Raw genomic sequence first — 7,658 nt, 5'->3', positions numbered from 1 at the left:
TCAGAAGACCAGTGACAGAAGAGCTGGCATCCCTGATTGCCTCTTCTCCTCGATGACCTGCTGACATTACCAGTGACTTTATACTATGTCCTCATTAAGAGATGCTGGCAAATTCGAACAACGCTATAGAAGGCAAGAATTTCAGTCTTTAAAACAACTATGGAAAATTATGTTAATACAGAAAATCAAGCTACATCTAAATGAGGTAACAGATATGTCCCTCACAAGGGCATAACATGAAAATGTACAAGAGAATAACCCTCCAGCTGCTGAGATGCAGTTAGTAGATCTCCCTATTGTTAACCTTCAGAAGCTATCAATTTATCATGGGATATAGAAGTGGGAGAAAGGAAAAAAATAAAAGAGAAGGAAAAAAAAACAACCAAACAAACCAAAAAAATAGGAAAGAGGATCCCAAACTAAAACAAAATATGAGATTTGACAACTAAGGGTGTGATCCAAATTCATTGCAGTGAATTGGAATATTATCACCAACTTTAACACACTCTGGATCTGTGCTTAACTGAGAACAAGGATGGCGTGAAAGGGAGAATGTGTAGGAAATACATCATACAGTTTTAAATAACTCTTCTCCCCAGGGTGATATATTTACTTATGAAGAAGAAAGCAAACAAAATAGAGAGAGTGGGCTAGTATTCAGGGAAAAGATGAACTGTAGAAGATTACTTGTATGAGGAAGAGCAAAGCAAAACTTGTGCTTAACCTGAATGTATGAATAATCCCCCCAAAAGCTGCATGATGACTTCAGTGATGAAAAGTAAATACATTCTTACACTTTAGTTAGACCATGGTCGAAGTGCTCAGTGGCTTTCAGGATAAAGCCAAGAACAAGTTAATGATACCAAAGGGGATCATTAAAAGATATAAAATAAAGGCAAACATAGTCCAAAAGTAGGGCTGCTTTAGTAGGAGAGAGGTGGGCAAAACTCATTATTCCCAGATACATGTATTTATTACTTGTTCTTATTGAAAGCAGAAGGTTTGACAGAAAACAAGAAATAAAAAATTGCTGTTGTTTAGCACACAAGTAAGAAAAACAGTTGTATCCAGCCAATTAGTCCAGGTTAAAGGCATCCCTGAATACACACTGAAAATACTAAGCCCTCAAAAATAATTTCTGAAAAGTCATATAGCATAGCAAGTATAGCCTCAAACATCAATAAAGGGAAGAAGAGTGGTTTATTAAACAAGGAGTCTAATTTCAAGTGTATTCTGTAATGCAAAAGAACAGAACAATTGCTGAGGGGAAAAAGAAAGTAAACTGAAAAAAACCAATCCCAAAACACTCCTCTAAACATTCAAAGGAGAATGGAAAGATGATAAGCAATAAGCAGCATGAGTTCATAAGGAACATGTTGTGCCAAGGAAACGTGATTGTTTTTTTGATAGAACGGCAGAAATCCTGGATGAAAGATACACAGCATGATTTTAATAAAGGATTTAATAGAGTGTCTCACTAAATCTCCCAAAATGAATTCAAATTGCTTTGGACGTAAGCACTGACATGTAAATTGAAAGCAGGTTGAAGGATCACAAACACTGGCTGATGAGAAATGGCAGCGCATTGCACTAAGTTGTGGGGAAGTAAGCAGTGGGTCTATTGCAAGGTATAAAGTTGTTTCTTGTTTTAATAGCTTCATTAATAAGCTGGAAGAAAAGGTAAACAGCATGTAAATGAGCTCTGCAGATGAAACTACAGTTGAAGTAATGTTAAAGTGGCAGAAAATAACAAACTAAGGCCTAACTTTAAAAAAAAAAAAGTAAAAAAACAGCAGCAAGTTACTGCACTGGAGGAGGGACAGCCTACAGTAGAAAAACACATTATCATCTTGTATAGGCAAAGCAATGGCTTACACTTACCCTTAGGAACGAAGGGCAGCATACATAAGAGGGTTTGGAGTGCACTTCACTGGACACAAAAGCTAAGGTATGTTTGGGCTGCATATTTGCTCATTTAATGTGGCACAGGAAGGCAGAAAATCCTCTGTGCATGGAGGAAACATAAGGTTTTAAGTGTTTACAATTAAATACACTTTAGCATTCCAAACTAGAGAAAAATCTTGAGATGCACACAGGAGGGAGAGATGGAGACCACAACACTGGGAGATAACAACAGGGGCTAGGGACAAATAATCTAAAGTTGTCTGCTCCATGCTTTCAAGGGATGAGGCAGCCTCTACGCTGTAGGCTCTCCCTCTCCATTTTATTCCTTAAGCTGTGCCTCTTTTCCTCATATTCTTTCAAGAGAATCCCTTCTTCCTCACTCATGACCTTTTTTTTCTGTCAACCTTCCTGACTCGTCTCCCTCTTTGTCCTTCACAGAGTCTTTCTCAGCTCCCCCTCCCCTCATTTTCTTCATTTCTCTTTATAGCTGTACTGGCTGCTTCAAACCAACAACTGAGATGTCATTCGACTGCCTCTGCCACTCTGAGCTCTGTGTTGTCACCCAGTCTGGGCTGGACTGCAGGTGGGGTTGGAGGAGGTGCTGCTATGAGGGGCAATCTGGGCCATGCCAAAGACAGCAGTGCTTCCAAACCCTTTTGGATCTATGAACTACTGCCAACTCTTAGGAATTTCTCAGCACAGTTTCAAATGGAAATGGTGGAGCTTTCATTCTTCCATCAGGTTCTCCACATCAGCTGTGAAACCTTTGCTATGGCCTCACATATCTTCCTTAGTTCATGGACCACAACTTAGAAGTCACCACAGTTCGGGTCTTAATTTCCCTTGAGCTTTAGTTTTGCACCAAATAACAAACCAGGGCAGGTAGTGACTAACTGGAGCGATGTTCCTGGTGATTATCTGTGGCACAAGGGCAGTCTGACTTGAAGCTCTGAATACTAGATTGTGCTTTTTAGGGTTTATGGCTCTAATCCAAATGAGCTGAAATAGTCAAACCCGGAGACCAAGAAACTGAGAAGGACCGTGGCCATTTTTTCTGCATGGGGAAAGCAAAGGGACTCTGGTAAATATAGGAAAAAATATTTTGTATAAAGAAGCTAGTAAAAAAAAAAAAACACCACCGAAACCCAAAAAAACAACCAAACAAAACAATATCTAAGAATTCTTTGAAATGCAATGATCAAAAGAATTTCACCATGGTGCACACTTTAGAAAAATCGCTGTTAGGTTGAAAGCTGACACCAGCTACCATTTTAAAAGTCTGTAAAGGTTTAACCTGTGTCCATAAGACTCTTACTGCCTTTCTGCATTTCTTACTGACCTACAGAGTGAAAATCTTGGATAAACTTTTAAAAAGGAAAGGTTTTATTTTTTTTTTTTCCCTGATCTGAATTTCATAGCCAGGCAAAGAAAAAAAAAAGTTTTTGCATCTCACCTCTAGTATTGCAGATTATTGAGACATTTTATCTGTTTGAGCACTTTCTGCACAGAAACTTGTGAAGATGATCACAGGTAGAAGGGATGATGCTAACATGAGAGACTGAAATAGAATGATCTGATGTGGATGGACATGACTCATGCGGCTTCACCCCCATTGTTTTAATCTATGGTCTGTCAAGGATACTCACTAATAACAGATACTCTTTCCCACAGCTCCACATTATATAAATATAACTTATTCCCCAAGTAATTCACCGTAAAAAAAGAATTGATGACTTCTCTCTCCAACGATCAGTGTTGTTAGTCTATGTATCGTTCTGCCTTTTGGATAAAATAGGACAGAAAAGCAGCAATGCAAGTATCAACCACATCTTAGTTTTCCATGTAATATAGATCACTGGTCTTTTTATTACTAATAGTAATAGAAGGGTTGCTGGTACTTACCTTTCAAAACAAGAATAACTTAAACAACAAATCTAGTTGGACTATGTGATATGAGCACTGATGCTTACCCTTTAAAACAGAACTCAAACTTCAGCAAAAGAGAAGGGTTAAAAGGAAAAGTATTATAATTTAAAATGTGAAACTAGACAGGAATAGCAATCTATACTCAGGAGTCATCATAAGCTTTCCTAATGGATGTCAATAAATGCAGAATCAGAATAGTAATTAGAAGAAATTCCCAATATTATCATTAAACTTTGGATTCCATTTTGAATTTCAATTTCAAACTTTTCAATATTTATTTATTATTACAGAGCCTGACCCAGCCACATAAGTAACTGAATTCAACAACAAAAGTCCTTCCATTGATTAGGGGATTTTGGTCTGTCTGAAAAAAAAATCCCAATGATACCACATCACAGACATGATGTTCTCTCTGAACTCAATTTTTTATGACAAGGTAATACATATCAAAACCCAGTGAGATGTAAGAAGACAGCCTACACAAATCAGTCTTTTTTCTATAGGAAAAAAATTGTCCTATTACATTTGCCTAAATGAGGAAGCAGAGTGGAGCGCAGGGTAGCCGAGAACACCATAGTTTAAAACCAAAAAAGAACAGAAGTTATTTTGAGAAATACACTCTTCTTCATTGATGAACTGTTGAATATGAATCCTGAGTAGAGGTTAAAAGGGCAGCTATAATCCCTTCTTACTGCAACACAGTAACATGTTCAGGCTAAGAGTATCACTTATTCAGATAATGAATATTGGAGATGTCAGAAAACCAACATTGCAGGCATTGAAAGCCTATTGATTTCTTTAGCGTAGTTGAAATGTCATAGAACACCAACAAAAAAAGAATGAATGTATTTGGAAACCTCTCAAATTTCATAATTTTATATTTTTTTCATGTAGGAACATGTTTATTGGTTTTCCTTTTATAGATTTTGGCTGAAAAAACATCTCTGAATTTTAGTTCCCTCAGCTAACAGTGAAAAATGCTTTTCTCTCTTTTTTTTTTTTAGTGTTATAAATATAAATGTCTGCTTGCAGTTTGTGAGACTATTTCTAGGCTGATGCATGAATTGGTAGAAAGACTGTCAAAACATGTACAACTCCTTTAGAATAGAAGCACACTATGAGTTGTGAAAGCCTGAATGAACTGGAGGCTGTATCAGAATATGACAGAGTAGAAGCTTTATCCTAAAGGAAGATCTTATCATAAAAAGTACTAAATTTATTTGAAAGACACAGGACATATGCACATCCCCCCCCCCCCCCCCCCCCAAAAAAAAGAAAACCATCTCAGAAATTATATGGACTGCAGCAAAATTTCAATTAAATATTTGAGACCAAAGAAACTGGGAAAACACAATCTTCAGATACTAGCTTTCAGCATCTAACAGGGCAGCAATAGTAAACAGGGGACTACCATAATGGCAAATTAACTATTTTTAAAGCCAGCAAAAGAGGACTTTTCTAGACTGGCAGAATTAGGTAATTATGGTGAGGTGCAGATACAGCTAACTACACAAAACTACATCTCAATGAGGTCAGAAAACTCTAGGAAGTATCTTTTCTCTGATTCCCTTTGATGTAAATTTTTTAACAAGACAAAAGCCCAGAAGAACACTTCCATCGCACATACATAAATACAAGCAGCTCCTCCATTCCAGGCAGGGTGATTATATGGCTACAAGCTAAAAAAATCCTTTTTTTTTTGCATGTGCTGTTCTTTGTAACGAGCCAAATACTTACTGAAGTAAGAGAAATGTGACAAAATATAAGCAGAGAATAATAATTTATGAGACTGTTTTGTGTTTAGAAATCAATTTTCTCTATTATAAAGCAGGTGGAATGCTGACACTGGAAAACCTATGTACAACTCAGTTCTTATCTCACCATTAAAGGATCAGTGACGTAAACCAAACACTGCTTAACCTTCTTCTTTGTGATCCATATCTCTTGCAGAAGTATGCAGAAGGGCAATATGTCTGCTAACTGCTGTCTGCTCCTTCCATATAAAAGCCAGAAGCAATATTCCTCAGTATCCTTTCAGAACAAGCAGTGAATTTATCATATCTGTTTGTAATGCCCTCTGGGACTTTTCAGGAAGAAAGGCACAGTAAATGTAAGCTCATTATCATCATTAACTCCTTTTATACACCAGCTGAGCTCAGAAGAAACAAATGTGAGAAAAATATAAGGAAAAAAAAGGTTAAACATATTTACCATTCTCTTCTTTTCCTGGTAGGTTTTGTTGGGTTGGGTTTTTTTCCATTCATAGATACCTTTATTAGATAAAACTCATTATGTATCAGAAAGTCTTAAAATTAGCTTGATCATTTGACTCCATGAGATGACACTTAGATTGCTAAGGAAGAACAAAATGGCTTGACATATTAGGGGACATTCAGCACAGCAGTGCCTGATTTATTACACTTGTTCTCATAAAATTAGAAACGCCTTAAGGTTCCCACAATTACACCTCACCTACACGTGCAAGAGAATGGTTTCAGGAAAAGGAAAAGCTTTGCGTTTGTCCTGTTTGTGTGTTTTCTGGGTAATGGTCATGGCCAGGGGAATGGCACTAGACCTAGATTTGAATGGGAGAGGACTCGCTAGTTGTACCTGTTGAAAGGTCACATTCTTCATCCAAAACAATTTTCTAAGCTCCTTCTAGGGTAGACGTGTGCGAGCGGCACCTCCAGACAGCAATTTATACCGCACACGTTGGACATTAATATCAGATAAATGACCTCAGCAAGGCACTTGTCTTTCTCTGTTGACAGCAAGGTCAGCCTAGTGAGTCCTGTCGTGTGAAGCCTACTTTTCTGCCAGCTAGGTGAATTTGTGCAGCTGTGTTTTTAAATATAAACAATAATTATCAATTAATACGAAAGGATCCTTTCAACACTACAGCTTGATTCAAGCCATCGAGAAAAAGTGGTACTAATCTTGTCTGTGTTACTGCAGCTGATAGATCGGTTTTATGCGTGTATGTGATGTGTATTTTCTGTTACCATAGATTTAGACGGTTTTCTTTGTTGATCATTAATAGAAGAAAGACGGGGCCCCGACCTGCAAGCACATCCCACCTACTTGGCATCTCAAGACTTCAAAAACTGGCCCGCAAGAAAAGAATTTAGGGGGCCGTTAGATCCACAGTCCTGATTTCAGTCCCTAAAACGGGGAGGTCTGGTAGCTTTGACTCAATTTCTGATCTTTATATCAAACGGGTTAAGTTCGAGGGGGGGAAAGAATGCTTCTCAAACTGCTTTATGGGGAAAGTTTGAAACTTTTAAACCTGCTGGAAATAAGCTACACTAAAAGTCTTAAAAATGGAAGCAAGGGTGGTAGAGAATCCCTCAGGCTGCCGACAGTGAAATATTTATCGTCTCCAACTTTGGCAAGCAAAGAAGTCACCTGAATTAAATAAAAATCAGAGAAAGATGGAGAAAGAGCTGTGAAGTTTATCTGAGTGTACAAAGCCAAGAAACAAAACCATGCACAAGCGTTCAGAACAGGAAAGAAACCTAAACCTGCCTCTCCAGCCACTGCAAACAGGTGGAGACGTTTCTGACGCCGTTCCGGTGCGGTGTCGGGGGGAGGTTTGGAACACCCTCTTCTTCAACGGCACCCTTGCGCTTCACTTCGCGCTCTCATACGGGAACAGTCCCTTCGCCCCCCAGCTGTGCCCCCTGCCCCTACCGCAAGGTGCCCTCAGGGGCTCGTCTCCCACCCAGATGCCGACAGCTTCCCCCCTCACCCCCCACCCTCGGCTCCCACCGCCCGCGATGCGGGCCGCCGTGACAGACCGCCCGTACCGGCGCCTCCCCGGGCCCCGC

General features: G+C 39.0%; 1 long non-coding RNA gene across 1 annotated transcript; it reads right to left on the bottom strand.

Annotated features, from left to right (window-relative positions):
• Positions 1-611: 611 nt before the first annotated feature.
• On the bottom strand, positions 612-7,449 carry LOC128143035 (uncharacterized). Its single transcript, XR_008235594.1, has 3 exons — positions 6,442-7,449; positions 6,043-6,184; positions 612-2,959 (listed from the first exon to the last, which is right to left on the bottom strand). It is a non-coding gene; the product is annotated as an uncharacterized LOC128143035 (long non-coding RNA).
• Positions 7,450-7,658: the final 209 nt, after the last annotated feature.

Source organism: Harpia harpyja, chromosome 6 (assembly GCF_026419915.1).
Source record: "Harpia harpyja isolate bHarHar1 chromosome 6, bHarHar1 primary haplotype, whole genome shotgun sequence".
In the NCBI taxonomy this organism is placed as follows: Eukaryota; Metazoa; Chordata; class Aves; order Accipitriformes; family Accipitridae; genus Harpia; species Harpia harpyja.
Note: the sequence above shows the minus strand (reverse complement) of the source record. Positions and strands in the feature narration are given on the sequence as shown.